Genomic DNA, 16,177 nt, shown 5'->3' on the forward strand with positions numbered 1-16,177 from the left:
GCCATTTTTCGTGTTCGGGTCACTACTGTCGTGTGTGGGTGTGTGAGACTCTGAGTTTCCAGTCACATTGACGTTTAAAACCTAACTTAGCAGACCGACCGCCTCCTCCTTGTTGTCAAAGCCAACAATATCCAAGTCCTGGTGAATCAAGCGACTGTGAGACTTCGATGTGATGTTTGGTCTGAGATTTCTGCCTCCAAATACTTCTCTTGTAATATTCCTGTGGAAAGAGATTGCAAAGGTCACCGCTTTCAGTCCACAATAGAAAATCAAAACACACAATTCTAGTTTCTGTGGATCATTCTGACCTCTCTTAATAACCAAGATCTTTGTGCTGATCTATTTGTAAATATATTCAGCAGGGAAATGTGTTGGATTGCATACTCCATGAAGAGTTCACATGGACTCAAGTTGTTGAATGGACATCTATCATGCTGTATTGACGTTCTTACTGAAGATATACAATATTCTGCGGTTAAATATTACGAGCCCAGAACCAACTGCAAAACAGGCTTTTAGAGCCACAAACATTCCATCAAATACGTACCATATACCCCAGACTTATCTGTCTTATATTAATGCACGGTTGTCTTAGATTCCCAGAAGACTCGGATTTAAGTATCAAGTGTGAATTTTTATAAAAGAAGCCATGTTGTTGGACTCCTTCCATGTCATACTAACTCTATTACTGGAAATACATCCATACTACACCGGGATTCGTGGATCAATGACGTGAGGCTTATCTTTACCCGCTTGTAATTTTCTGTTGCATAAATGTTTCGACAAATGCCAATATTTTTCACAAGCCATTGAGTCGGAGACGTAAAGCACAGAAACAGACCCTCAATCTAAATTGTCCATGCCGATCGGATATGCAAAATTCATCTTGTCCCATTTGCCAGAACTTGGTCCATATCCCACTAAATCCTTCCTATTCATCCAGATGCCGCCACCAGCCTCCACCACTTCCTCTGGCAGCTCATTCCATGCATGCACTTCTATATAAGTGGGCGGCACGGTGGCACAGTGGTTAGCACTGTTGCCTCACAGCGCCAGAGACCCTGGTTTATTTCCCACCTCAGGCGACTGACTGTGTGGAGTTTGCACGTTCTCCCGTGTCTGCGTGGGTTTCCTCCGGGTGCTCCGGTTTCCTTCCACAGTCCAAAGATGTGCAGGTTAGGAGAATTGGCCATGCTAAATTGCCCGTAGTGTTAGGTAAGGAGTAGATGTAGGGGTATGGGTGGGTTGCGCTTCGGCTGGGCGGTGTGGACTTGTTGGGCCGAAGGGCCTGTTTCCACACTGTAAGTAATCTAATGCACAATCCTCTGCATAAAAAGGTTGACTGCAAGGTCCCTTTTAAATGTTTCCTCTCTCGCCCTCAACCTATGCCCTCTAGTTCTGCACTCCCCCATCCCAGGGAAAAGACATTGTCTATTCACCCCATCCACGACCTTCAAGTTTTTATAAACCTCTTTGAAAAAAATCACTCATCCTGCGATGCTCCTGGGAAAATAGCCCCATCCTATTCAGCCTCTCCCTGTGGTTTAAAACTCTTACCCTGGCAAAATCCTTGTGAATCTTTTCTCAATCCTTTCAAGTTTCACAACATTGAAAGTCCCCTTCTCGTCTCGAACCTGTTCCCTATTTTAGTTGACCTTTTCACCCTGGAGGGAAAAAAGCCTCTGACGATCATAGAATCCCTCCAGGGTGGAAACAGACGATTCAGCCCAACAAGTCAACACTGACTCTCCAAAGACTAACCCACAGGGACTCATTCTCCTACCCCTATTACTCTATATTTATCCCTAACTAATACACCTACGTACACATCCCTCAACACTGGGGCAATTTACACGCAGACAATCCAACTTAACCTGCTTATCCCTGGACACGATGGGTAATTTAGCATGGCTAATCCACCCAAACCTACACATTTTTGGAATGTAGGAGGAAGCCCTTGCAGACACGAGACGTGGCGTGCAGGAAGAATGTGCAAACTCCACACAGACAGTCACCCGAGACTGAAATTGAAACCGGGTCTCTGGCACTGTGTGGCATCAGTGCAAACCACTGAGTTACCCTGCCACCCCAGTCCAGCTATTCTGTGTCTCATCATTTTTTCGAGGTCTCCCCTCAGCCTCTGTCTTCCAAGAGAAAAAAAATCAGGTTTATGCCACTTCTCCTCATAACTAGAGCCCTTCAGACCAGGCAATGTCCTGGTGAACCTTGTCTGTACCCTCTGCCAGAGCACCCACATCCTTCCGGTAGTGTGGCGACCAGAACTGAACGTAGTATTCCGAATGTGGCCAGAATAAATAGCTGTAACATAACTCGCCAACTCTTAAACTCAAGGAAGCGTGCTGTGTTTCTTCTTGACCACTGTACCGACCTGCTTTACCACTTCCACGGATCAATACGCCCAAATCCTTCTGTATGCCAGTGCTGCTATGAGTTCTGCCATTTATCATACAATTCTGACATTTCCCACGTCTCTAGCTTTGGACTTCCTCTACCGTGGGGAATAGACATATAAAGTTGAGCAGCAAGACAAATTTCAACAGGAATAAAATGTCAAGCCACAGGGAAAAATAAAATTATGGCTCCAGCTTTTTTCTCCTATTGACATTTGGATGATTAAAACCTGTCAGGAACACCAGCCTCTCCCAGTGCGTATTGCACATGCTTCGTGGTGTCAGCTAGCACTGCGCATGTGCTGCGGTGTCAGCAAAAGCACTGAGCCTGCTCGTCACTGTCCGCGGAAACCACCCCTGACTTTCTTGTGGAGGACCAATGGTGAGACCTGGAGGACTGGCAGAAGCCTGGTCCTCCTGCCAATCAGAGAGACCCCTTTGTCTAAATGTGGAATGTGGGCCATGAGCTTCTGAACCTGCTGTTGCTCCTCTCTCTCTAAAGAAGATTGAACTTAGTCCCAGACTGCAACATCTTTCCTCTGTCCAACATCTGTGGGTACGGCACACTCTTTTCTCACCCACTTTTCCATTTATTTTTCATTCTGGGTTTCAGTTGCTGTCTTGCATGAACTGAAGGGAAAGGGAATGAATCCACGGAGGATACAGAATCTGGAAAAGTTGTTCCAGGGCTATGTTTCAATTGGCAAACGCATGGCAAATGCAGTACCACAATGTAAAGTTATAGACTTTGCTTTGGGAAAAAATAAGCATGAAGGAGGTGCATGGTTTAAATGTTCATATACTGGGATGTGGAGGAAGTGAGGACTGCAGATTCTGGAGATCAGCGTCAAGTGTGTCTCTGGAAAACACAACAGGTCAGGGAGCATCCCTTTGAACATTAAAGAAGTGGATGGTTATGGGGGAAAGCAAAAAAATGGTTTTGAGACTGGGATAGAACAGTTACAGAGTCATACAGTGCAGAAATAAACACTTCAGCCCAACAAGCCCAATGCTATGTTCTCATACTTAACCAATCACACTTGCCAGTGTTTGGCTCATATCCCTCTGTCACAAAGCTGGTCCGTTTTACTAAAAGCTGGACCTTCTTCTCAAGGATACTATGTCCTTGGCTTCATTTGGAGGGGTTGTAAAACAGTCCCGGGCTCCAAAATGACTGGTTTAGTACAGAGATTAAAAGTTTATCGGGAGGCCTTTTTGTTTTTATGTAAACAGATAAGACTTAATATCAAAGCTTTTATGTTTTTGAATTGACGTGCATAATAAAAGGGGAGGGGTCAGTTGTGAGAGCTGAAATCTTGTTTGAGTGAGTTCAGCAGTGGACTGTGTGGAGAAAAGCTGTTAAACCCTCTTTCCTTCCATCTTCCTAACTCTGACCCGTAAGCTTCTGTTTCAGTTTTACTCTCTGTTTAAGAGGTTTGTTTATTGGGACTGTTGTGTACATTTGGGACAGCATATTTAAGTCTAGTTTCGATAGACTGAGTTCTGTGGGTATTCTCTATTCTGTTCTTTGTGTTTCCTTCCACAATCTTGTGAATACATTTCTGTTTTAAAACCTGGCAGTCAACTACCTAACTTACTCTGGGTAATTTTCACTGTGAACGTACCGAAACAAATAGCAAACTTACGGTCTGGGCTACCTGCTTAAGAATGTTTTGAGTGGTCTAGCCTAGGCCATAACACCTCAGAATCTTTCCCATTCATGTCCTTATCCAAATTTAAACATTGTTACTGTGCCAGCATCCCATGCTTCCTCTGGATATTCATTCCACACACAAACCACTATTTGTGGAGAAAAAAAAATCGTGTGCCTCATGACTTTTTAAAATCTTTCTCCATTCACCTTCAAAGTTTGCTTCCTAATCTTGAAAACCCCGCTCTAAGGAAAGGACACCCGTCATTCACTTCATCTGTAGCCCCCATGATTTTTTCAATTTCAGGTCACCTCTCAACCTCCTATGCTCCGGTGACAAAGATTTCAGTCTATCCATCTAGATGTAGATATATTCATATCCAGTTATGATCTGTTCAATGTTGGTGCAGGCTCAAAAGACCGAATAGCCTATTCCTACACCCAATTCTCTCACATTGTGTCCAGGACAGCAAGACACCATAAGAGATAGAAGTAGAAATCAGGCCATTCAGCCCATTGGTCTGCTCATACAATTTAATCAAGACTGATAAGTTTCTCAGCTGGAATATGTGTTGCTGGAAAAGCGCAGTAGGTCAGGCAGCATCCCAGGAGCAGGAAAATCGACGTTTCGGGCATATGCCCTTCTTCAGTAATGAGGAAATTTTGTCCAGCAGGCTAAGATAAAAGGTAGGCAGGAGAGACTTGGGGGAGGGGCGTTGGAAATGCGACAGCTGCAAGTAGGTCAAGGTGAGCGTGATAGACCAGAGTGGGGGTGGAAGCGGAGAATTCAGGAAGAAGATTGCAGGTTAGGAAGGCCGTTCTGAGTTCAAGGGATTTGACTGAGACAAGGTGGGGGGAGGGGAAATGAGGAAACTGGAGAAATCTGAGTTCATCCCTTGTGGTTGGAGGGTTCCTCGGCGGAAGGTGAGGCGTCCTTCCTCCAACCGTCGTTTTGCTATGGTCTGGCGATGGAGGAGTCCAAGAATCTGCATATCCTTGGGAGAGTGGGAGGGGGAGTTGAAGTGTTGAGCCACTGGGTCGTTGGGTTGATTGGTCCGGGTATCCCAGAGGTTTTCTCTGAAACGTTCCGCAAGTAGGCGGCCTGTCTCTCCAATATAGAGGAGGCCACATCGGGTGCAGCGGATGCAATAAATGATGTGTGTGGAGGTGCAGGTGAATTTGTGGCGGATATGGAAGGATCCCTTGGGACCTTGGAGGGAAGTAAGGGAGGAGGTGTGGGCACAAGTTTTGCATTTCTTGCGGTTGCAGGGGAAGATGCCGGGAGTGGAGGTTGGGTTGGTGGGAGGTGTGGATCTGACGAGGGAGTCACGAAGGGAGTGGTCTTTTCGGAATGCTGATAGGGGAGGGGAGTGAAATATATCCCTGGTGGTGGGGTCCGTTTGGAGGTGGCGGAAAAGACGGCAGATGATACGCTGTATATGGTGGTTGGTGGGGTGGTAGATGAGGACCAGTAGGGTTCTGACCTGGTGGCGGTTTGAGGGGCGGGGCTCAAGGGCAGAGGAGCAGGAAGTGGAGGAGATGCGGTGGAGGGCATCGTCGATCACGTCTGGGGGGAAATTGCGTTCTTTGAGGAAGGAGGCCATCTGGGTTGTACGGTATTGGAACTGGTCCTCCTGTTTTGGAATTGGGAATATGGGATGGCGTTTTTACGGGGGGCAGGGTGGGAGGAGGTGTAATCTAGGTAGCTGTGGGAGTTGGTCAGTTTATAGTAAATGTCCGTGTTGATTCGGTCGCCCGATACTCTTCACCGAACACTGATTACTTTCCATTTCAGTTTCATTATCCAACTCTCTTTTGAATGCCATAATTGAATCTGACTGCAACACTCTCTCTTGCAGACCATTCCAAAGGTCGAAGATTTTCAATCATTAACGAAATAAGTTCTGGATCTCTCCCAAAACACAATTCATATAGATCTTGCTTCGAATCATTTGCAGGAAGTTCTTCACATGGACAAATTTGCAGCTTAGAGCATTTGTTCAAATTTAATATCATATTGGGGTGGCACAGTGCTTGGCATTGCTACCTCACTGCATGAGGGACCTAGGTTCAATTCCAACCAGAGGTCTGTGTGGAGTTTGCATGTTCTCCCTGTCTGCATGTGTTTCCTCCAACAGTCCAAAGATGTACAGGTTCGGTGGATAGAAATGGAAAGGTCTAGGAAGGGAAGGGAGGAGTCTGAGACGGTCCAGGTGATTTTGAGGTCGTGGTGGAGGGCTGCACGTTCCGAGATTGAGAGGTTGGAGTGGGTGAGAGGGGTGGAGAGTTTTAGGCGGTTAATGTCGCGGCAGCAGTTGGCTATGAAGTGATCGAGGGCAGGTAAGAGGCCAGCACGGGGTGTCCAGGTGGATGGGGTGCGTTGGAGGCGTTGGAGGCGGGAGAAAGGGTCGTCAGAGGGTGGGCGGGAATCCTGGTTGAAGAAGAAGGCGCGGAGGTGAAGGCGGCGGGAGAATTGTTTGATGTTACGCCACGTGTTGAAGAGTAGTACTGGGTATTGTCGTGATTGTAATTATGTCAGTCAGCTGAGTTCCCTTATTGGGGTGTTCCCCTACTTTTGTTAACATTTCACATCGATAACGTTTAGATTCCCAATATCTGCAGGGTTCTTTCTCTACTTGAGTGATTCAGTGACTTTTTTTTTTATGAATTGCTCCTGTGATATCTGATGAGAGGGTTTATGATATTAACAGTGCCATATAAATTGTTCTGGGTCACAATGTGCCCAAGTGAGAAAGAACTGACCATCCTTAAATATTTGTTTTTAAACAATGGACATAAAATTAATGATTGGAAAACACACAACTTGTCATATATTAAGATCAGAAGTAGGAATGGGAGTAGGCAGTTGACTGTTGAGATGCTCTGTCTTTCTTCACCAACCATGGCTGAATTCTCTCTCCATACTTTCCCACGACTTCATTTGATGAATGGTCTACGCTCCAAGAGCTTGTGAATTTAAAATAAACCAGTTGAACTATAATTTGGCGTTGTGTGACTTATGACAAAAAGAAAATTGATTGAGGATGTTATTACACATACTGGAGCAGTGGGATTTGAACCTGGGCCTCAGAGGCAGGGGCACGACCACTGAACCATTAAAAAAGCCTCTCTGCTGAATGAATGGAAACACCTTCCTCCTCAACATAGGACACGACCATTGTTCCCTCCGAGCCCATTATAGTAAATTGAGCCATTGTCTTGTTGAATGAATGATTGAGAACACCTTCCTCCTGAACATGGGACGTTACTTCTGTGCTCTTCGATCCCTTTGTAGTAAAGGGGCCGGGACAGTGAAGGGCCTGCGAACCTCTCCACCAATCCCCAAGCCTGAGGTCCGTGCGGACGAATCGGAGAGCGACATTCCAATATTGTCCGCATACCCGGTCGCCATTGGTCAGGTGGAATAACGTGCGCTCTGATTGGAGGGAGCGCGGATGACGCGAGTCACTGAAGGAGGAGACGGAAAGAAGAAGAAAAACAAAGATGGCGGCGCGAGGCTGCGGTTTTCTCATCGACTCAGCGGGCGGTTTCTGACGGAGAGAGGGGGCAGACAGGCATCGTTTACCTCAGAAAATACCTTTAAAATACATTTCAAATTAAAGTCGGAACTTTTCAAACAAAAGTTGTGAAGAAAAGGAGATAGTCCCCGGTGGGGTTTATTGTTTATTTTTGTATAATTTCCGGGGCCCGGGAAGGGGGAGGTGACGGTTACCGGGTGAACGAGAAAACAAATTAAAAATGTCGGCGGTGGAGGAGAGAGCCGGCGCCCGCAGCTTCTTCGGCGGCGGCCGGAGCCCAGGAGCTCAACAACCCCCCGGAGCTGGAGGAAGGTTCGAGAAGCCGGTCATGGTATTGGATACGGGGGGGATAAAGGTCTAAACCAAAGTAAAAGTAAGAGATGTCCAACTGCATTCAACAAGATATTGTATTGGTGGGTGAGAGAGGCCGCTCACGGGAGTCTGATCCCTGAAGCTTTGCGACCTTGCCTGTAACCCTTTATTTTGTAAATATATTTATTAATATCAGTATAATAAAAAGATAAAAACACAAATCACAATACAACTACTGTCCATTAACTACTAACCTACCCTATAATACAAAACAAACCCGAACACTGTGCAAAGCAACACCAATAAATATATATATATAAATAATAGAGCAAAAAAGCACAAGAATACAGAACAGCTGTGCTCGGCGCAATGCTCCCAAATAAAGGAACGGGAGCATTGTATATATAGCCGTATTAACTCAGGAGACCTCCTCCAGGGCCCAGGGTGACAAATCTAACCAGCTTGGTTCAACAAATACCCTACTTAAGATAACTGACAAATCTATATCCAAATAACTCAAGTCGGGCTGTCATGTCTTATAACAGTGGTCCTCGGATACTGGATTAGTGGTGCTGGAAGAGCACAGCAGTTCAGGCAGCATCCAAGGAGCTTCGAAATCGACTTTTCGGGCAAAAGCTCTTCATCAGGAATAAAGGCAGTGAGCCTGAAGCGTGAAGAGATAAGCTAGAGGAGGGTGGGGGTGGGGAGAAAGTCACATCGAGTACAATGAGTGAGCGGGGGAGGAGATGAAGGAGATAGGTCAGGGAGGAGAGGGTGGAGTGGATAGGTGGAAAAGGAGATAGGCAGGTAGGACAAGTCCAGACAAGTCATGGGGACAGTGCTGAGCTGGAAGTTCAGAACTAGGGTGGGGTGGGCTAAGGCAAATGAGTAAACTGGTGAAGTCTACATTGGTGCCCTGGGGTTGAAGTGTTCCGAGGCGGAAGATGAGGCTTTCTTCCTCCAGGCGTCTGGTGGTGAGGGAGCGGCGGTGAAGGAGGCCCAGGACCACCATGTCCTCGGCAGAGTGGGTGGAGGAGTTGAAATATTGGGCCACGGGGCAGTGTGGTTGATTGGTGCAGGTGTCCCGGGGATGTTCCCTAAAGCACTCTCCTTGGAGGCACCCAGTTTCCCCAATATAGAGGAGAGCGCATCCGGAGCAACGGATACAATAAATGATATTAGTGGATGTGCAGGAAAACTTTGATGGATGTGGAAGGCTCCTTTAGGGCCTTGGATAGAGGTGAGGGAGGAGGTGTGGGCGCAGATTTTACAGTTCCTGCAGTGGCAGGGGAAAGTGCCAGGTTTGGAGGGTGGGTTGTAGGGGGACGTGGACCTGACCAGGTAGTCACGGAGGGAATGGTCTTTGCGGAAGGCAGAAAGGGGTCGGGAGGCAAATATATCCCTGGTGGTGGGGTCTGTTTGGAGGTGGCGGAAATGTCGGTGGATGATTTGGTTGATGCGAAGGTTTGTAGGGTGGAAGGTGAGCACCAGGGGCGTTCTGTCCTTGTTACGGTTGGAGGGGTGGGGTCTGAGGGCGGAGGTGCGGGATGTGCACGAGATGCGTTGGAGGGCATCTTTAACCACGTGGGAAGGGAAATTGCTGTCTCTAAAGATGGAGGCCACCTGGTGTGTTCTGTGGTGGAACTGGTCCTCCTGGGAGCAGATCCGGCGGAGGCGGAGGAATTGGAAATACGGGATGACATTTTTGCAAGAGGTAGGGTGGGAAGAGGTGTAATCCAGGTACCTGTGGGAGATGATGGGTTTGTAAAAAATGGTAGTGTCAAGTCGGTCGTCATTAATGGAGATGGAGGGGTCCAGGAAGTGGAGGGAGGTGTCAGAGATGGTCCAGGTAAATTTACGGTCAGGGTGGAATGTGTTGGTGAAGTTGATGAATTGCTCAACCTCCTCACGGGCGCAGGAGGTGGCGCCAATGCAGTCATCAATGTAGCGGAGGAAGAGGTGGGGAGTGGTGCCGGTGTAATTACGGAAGATCAATTGCTCTCCGTAGCCAACAAAGAGACAGGCATAGCTTGGGCCCATCCGTGTGCCCATGGCTACCCCAGCACACTACTGCTGCGCCACTCTGTGCCCACGCGCCGAGTGCTATCCACAGGTCCCTTCGAGACTGATGTCGAAGATCTCCACCGCTGTCGTATCATATGCTGTTGCGCAGATGTATGGAGGCTGTGTGAATATAAACTTGTTTACTAAACTCCCACAATCTGTTGGTTGAACTGTGATTTCATTCTGAATCACAGCATGTGTCACAGCGCAGACTGAGGCCATGCGGCCCACCTTCGCTCTGCTGGTTCGACACAGTCAGTAAACACGTGTCTCTTGCCTTCTCCGTGTAATTCTGCACATTGTTACTTTAAACATGACCACCGAATTCCCTTTTGCGTCTAATGAATCCGCCTCTTTGTCAGTGTCAGTTAGGGATTTACTGACCCCAACCACTCCCTGTCCGAAAGCGTTCTTCCTAATGTAACTTTTCGTTCCTTTCCTCGTGACTTTAAAAGTCTGCCTAACCTCTCAGGCTTGGGAGCATTTTGACAACATTACTTTCCATGTTCAGACTTCGCATGACTTGGAAAGCTTCAATCAGGCCAGATTTCAAACTTCTGTTCTCCGTGGAGAGCTGTCCTAATTTTCCAATCTTGTTTCATTGCTGACATTCCTTAAACACGGCACCACTCACGTCAACGCAATATTCCATCATTTCACTTCCTTGCTTTCTGCCCAATTCGTACTCCAAGCAGGTAAAATCAATGACTGCAGATGCTGGAAACCAGATTCTGGATTGGTGGTGCTGGAAAACAGAGCAGTTCAGGCAGCATCCGAGGAGTAGTAAAATCGACGTTTCGGGCAAAAGCCCCGACTTTAGCGAAGGAGTTTTTTGAGAAAGTTAACTGGGCACTCTTGCACAAGTCAGAAAACGCGGGCTCGTCCGGGATTTCGCGCAAGTCTACGTAGTAGAAGACCCAACGTGAGAATCATACCCCGAGACCAACGAGCCACACCAGAGAGCACACAAGCAGCCCCGCTCCCTGAGTTTTGCTCAGTGTGAAATACATTTGACATTGATCTGAGAATTGCAAGCGGCAAAGAGTTTCCAGAACAATTGCTTCTCATTCTGTCTCCCTGCTCCCGTTTGTCCCGGACCCAGGAACCGGGCCCTCTCGACTGGCAGAAAATTAAACCGTTTTGTTTCTAAACTTTTCTCTGACACCGGAGTGACCCGTGACAAGCACTGACCTCCTCAACATAGGGTACAGAGAACAACAGAAGACCACTCAGACTTCCACGAGGGTGTCATCTCAATTGTGCACATTGGGACAGTATATCAATGTGAAATATTTATGTCGAAGTTTTTTGAGAAAGAGATGAGAAGGCGAGTTGCAGAACAGTGCGCCGTTATATGGGAAAGCTGCTAAAGAGGACATTGACTGAACCGGAGAGATGGTTTCCCTTCTGGGTGATGCTCCCATCACGCACCCGCAGACATATCGCCAGCGTGCAAATATAAGCTCTGTCTCGATTCCCACATTCTGTTTTTTCAAACTGTGATTTCGGTCAAAAGCGCAAAATTTCAAGACTCGCAACGTTCAAACTTTACGAAGTTCTCATAGATATATTGAGCGAACACCTGGAAGAAATTCTTTCAAACTTACCTGGGGAATTTCGGTTTGATGGCTCTTGAACTTTAAGTAGAAGGAAGGGAAGTTTGCCTCGAGGCTGTGTAATGTGGAGATGTGTTCCCCATGTTAACTGGTAGTGCTTGACCATCTCAGTGCTTCCCGATGCAGGGCTGCCCTGACCCACAGGGAGGTTTCTTTTATAAACTGTTCTGGGGCTTCCTGCCGTACCATGACGTCATACGGCGAGCCTCCGGTGATGGCCTGCAGCTGCTGTGACACAATAATGATGCTGGCCCCGGAACATGAATACGAATTAGTTCATGAGTCACGTGGTACTGAATCATTCTATGGAATGTTCTTTCAACGTCACGGATGTATATATGAGAGGAGGTAAATGGGCAGGGCTTACACCTCGAGGCAACTGTTCCATCACTCGCAACATCCCACACCCATCTCCCATTGTCCCAAGGCACCTTCCGCTGCACCCACAGAATGTGCAACACCTGCCCATTTACCGGCTCCATCCTGAATATCCAAGGGCTCGAACATACCTTCCAGGTAAAGCTGCACTTTACCTGCACATTTGCCACAACCTAGTCTACTACACAGTGTGGTTTCCCCAAAGTAGCATGAAGCATAAACTGGGTGACTGCTTCGCAGAACATCTCGGTTCTGCCCGCAACAAAAGGCCTTGAGCCTCTGGTTGCCTGTCGCTTTAACACGCCACCCTGTTCCCTGGCCAAAATCTCTGTCTCAGGCATGCAACAGTGTTCCATGAAAGCTAAGCTCCAGATGGAAGACCAACGCCTCATTTTCGACTTGGAGATCCTATAGCCCTCCAGTCTTCAACATCGAGTTCAATATTGTTTCGACCCGAACCCCATGCCCTAAACCCCTACCAAACCCACACGAGGGCTTGTTATCACATCGTCTGCTGTTACACACGACTTATTGTTAGCCAGGAACAGTCTCTATGAACAGTTAGTCACCCTCCTTTGTCCCTCCAATATTCTCCCTCTGAGCTAGCGGCAAACAGAGCAATGTGGACTGATATCCCTGAGCCAGCTGTTTGTCCCATCTCCAGGAACAGGGCTCTCTCCACTGGCGGGTAATTAAACTATTTTGCTGTTGCGCTGACGTGAGGAGATTGTGCAAGTATAAACTTTTTCTAAATTCCCACTTTGCGTTGTTCGAACTGTGAGTTCACTCTGAATCACAACACGTGTCACAGCGCATTTGGAGGCCCACCTTAGCACTGCTGGTTCTGCACAGCAAGGAAATGAGAGTCTCTATTCTATTCTTGCCTTCTCCCTGTAAATCTCCACATTGTTACTTTGAACATGTCCACCGAATTCCCCTTTGTGTTCTTGAATCTGTCTCTTTGTCACGGTCAGACAGGGGTTTGCGGATCTGAACCACTCCCTGCGTGAAAATGTTCTTCCTCATGTCACTTACTTTTTTTCCAAATGCCTTGAAAGCTCTGCCATTTTTGGGGGGAAAATTGAAAGGATTCTCATTCCTGAACATGAGGCTGAATTGATTTAATTTCTAACGTAAAGGACTGCGGATGCTGAGAATTCGAGACAGAAAGAGGAACTGCTGGAGAAACTCAGCAGGTGTGGCAGTACTTGTGGGAGAAAACAGATTTCAGAAATATTGTCTCTGATTCTCTTTCCACCGATGGTGCCTGACCTGCTGAGTTGCTCCTGCAATTTCTGTTTTTGCTTTTAACTGAAAGTTCATTTCATCTTTCGGATGGAACAACCAGAATCGCCATTTGCAGATATATCAGCATTTCGAAACCTGTGAAGTGATTGGATTCAAACAAACCCAGCAATAATTCACTCTTTCTCAGCTCCACAGGCAGATAGACCTGGGAAATGGAGCTGTCAGTGTGGTTCTGTATTGGTGGGCCGAGTGGTGAATGCGATGGACTTGAGATCCATTGCGGTTTACCCACGCAGGAGTGAACCCTGCCGACTACAGTTGAGAAATGTCGTCAAAAAGAAAAACAGATTGCTCCACAGTTTCTTATTTAAGATTCAAATCAGTGGAGTGGGTTGAAATATTTCACTCACATTGCGACTGGTCGGGAATCTGTAGCCCACTGCCTGTCAGGGTGGAACAAGCAGATACCCACAGAGCTGCTTTTGAGGCGATGAGCCAAGAGTTTGGAAATGAGACTAGAACAGTGAGGGGCTTGCATTGTGATCGAAATGAAGCAGACACCTGAGGATTAATGTGTTTTATTTGCCAGTGAAAGATACTGCTTCACAAAGTTGGGACGATGGAAGGGAAGCAGTGACGGTGATTATCTTTGGCTGTTTTTTTTTGTGCATGTTCCCATTGCTGCGCTTGTCCGTGTTAACGTCAGAACTCTGCAGCATGGCGGCGTCAGGTCCGCACAGTGCCAGGGGCGCAATGGATGACGCATCTGACTCCACCTACCTGTTTGAAATGCAGCTTACAGCTTCTTCACACACCCCAATTAATCTTTCTCATTGTCCTGAAGCCGGCATACGGTTTGAATTCCTGATCTGCTGGAACGAGACTCTTTTCACTGTCTCGCGTCAGTAAGTGTCCCTGGGAGCATTAGAGTCAGTCACAGCGCTGTCAGAAGAAGGGAAGCTGAAAGAGCTGAAACAAGCTGCTCATGCGCACATTTCACTTTCCCCAACTCACCGCCCCAACCACTGCGGCTCCTGGGAATGGAAAGGAAACTAACACAAAAACCCAGTCTCACCTTTGTAAATCTTCAGGAAATAAGAAAACTGTTCATCCCTTCGGGTCTTACATCCTGGGCAGACAGCGTTGATTTCAAATGGCTGTCCAGTCAGTGCCGATTCGTTTTGGCTGAAAAAATCTTCCTTATCTCATCCCAGCATTTCTTACCACAGAGAACTGTGAGGCAGAGTTCATGTATATATTTCCTTGTATGGTATTTTGTAAATAACATTCGTTTGCTGGTTGTTTGTATCATGTATTTCAGGTTCATTAGCCGCTGTTTAAGTGTGTTGGTAGGTTTGTGGGCCACCATGATGCTGAGAGGGTTGAGTTGTCTGGACATCATTTCCCAGATGTCTTTAATGTAAAGTAATGTGGCTAGGGTTTCTGCAGACGTTGTGTCTGCTTGTGTCAATTTGTTGACGTGAAATCGGCACACTGGGTTTATTGGGTAGGCGAAAGTGTGGACTGCAGATGCTGGAAACCAGAGTTTAGATCAGAGTGGTACTGGAAAAGTACAGCAGGTCAGACAGCTTCCGAGGATCAGGAAAATCGATGTTTCCGGCAAAAGCCCTTCATCAGGAATAGAGGCAGGACGCTTCCAGGGGTGGAGAGATAAATTGGAGGGTGCTTGGCCGAAGGTAGCAAAGAGTACAATAGGTGAATGGGGGTGGGGATGGAGGTGACAGGTCAGAGAGGTGGGTGGAGCGGATAGGTGGGAAGGGAGCTTGGGCAGGTAGGACAGGTCCTGAGGACAGCGCTGAGCTGGAAGGTTGGAACTGAGGTAAGGTGGGGGGGAGGGGGAATGAGGAAACTGGTGAAGTCCGCATTGATGGCCTGGGGTTGAAGTGTTCCGAGGCGGAAGATGAGGTGTTGTTCCTCCAGGCATCGGGTGGGGAGGGAACGGCGATGGAGGAAGCCCCGGACGTGCATGTCCTCGGCAGAGTGGGAGGGGGGTTTGAAATGTTGGGTCACAGGGTGATGGGGTTGATTGGTGCGGGTGTCCTGGAGATGTTCCCTCAAGCACTGCAACTTTACTCTGCGAGGAATCTCCAGTCTCCCAATGTGGAGGAGGCCGCATCGGGAGCAATGGATACAAGAAATGACATTGGTGGACGCACAGGTGAAAACCTTCCACTTACTACGGCCCTGGTTCGATTTCTGGGCAGAAAAGTAATTTTTTGTAGAGCTGACTGCGTGTGTCCACGTCTCCCTGATAGTCTAGTGGTTAGGATTTGGCGTTCTCACTGCCGCGCCCCGGGTTCGATCTCCGGTCAGGGAAGCAATGTTCAGGGGGTCTATTAGCTGTCTATCCTTTCTGAATGCGTTCTATTGTTGCTTATTGGTCTACGTAGTTCCTGCCTGCTGCAGTGTGCAGTGGCTCGTTGAAATAGTGTCCTGATGCAGATTTGTTTGGATGTGCAGGTATGATTGCATCTGTAGTTAAGTCCTTGGTTCATGTGTGTTGCTTTCCTGTCTACGCTGTTTTGAAATTACCATTGACTGTTCGCTCTACTGTGACATCTAGAAATGGCACTTTGTTGTTGTTCTCCTCTTTTGTGAATTTTATGCCAGGAAGGAGATTGTTGATGGTGTTGTAGGTTTCCTCTAATTTGTTTCATTTTATGATGACAAAAGTGTCATCACTGGAGCAGACCCAAAGTTTGGGTTGGATCGTTGGAAGGGCTGTTTGTTCGAGTCTCTGCATTATTGCTTCTGCTAGGAATCCTGATACTGGTGGTTTCATGGGTGTTTCGTTGATTTGTTTGTAGGGCTTGTTACTGAATACGAAATGGGTGGTAAGGCACAGTTCCACGAGCTTGATTAGTGGTGCTGGAAGAGCACAGCAGTTCAGGCAGCATCCAACGAGCAGCGAAATCGACGTTTCGGGCAAAAGCCCTT

At 47.4% G+C, this 16,177-nt stretch overlaps 1 non-coding gene across 1 annotated transcript; it reads left to right on the forward strand.

Moving 5' to 3' along the window:
• Positions 1-15,485: 15,485 nt before the first annotated feature.
• trnae-cuc (transfer RNA glutamic acid (anticodon CUC)) lies at positions 15,486-15,557 on the forward strand. Its single transcript has one exon. It is a non-coding gene; the product is annotated as a tRNA-Glu (tRNA).
• The last annotated feature ends 620 nt before the right edge of the window (positions 15,558-16,177 follow it).

The sequence above is a fragment of the Chiloscyllium punctatum genome, chromosome 36 (assembly GCF_047496795.1).
Source record: "Chiloscyllium punctatum isolate Juve2018m chromosome 36, sChiPun1.3, whole genome shotgun sequence".
NCBI classification, from domain to species: Eukaryota; Metazoa; Chordata; class Chondrichthyes; order Orectolobiformes; family Hemiscylliidae; genus Chiloscyllium; species Chiloscyllium punctatum.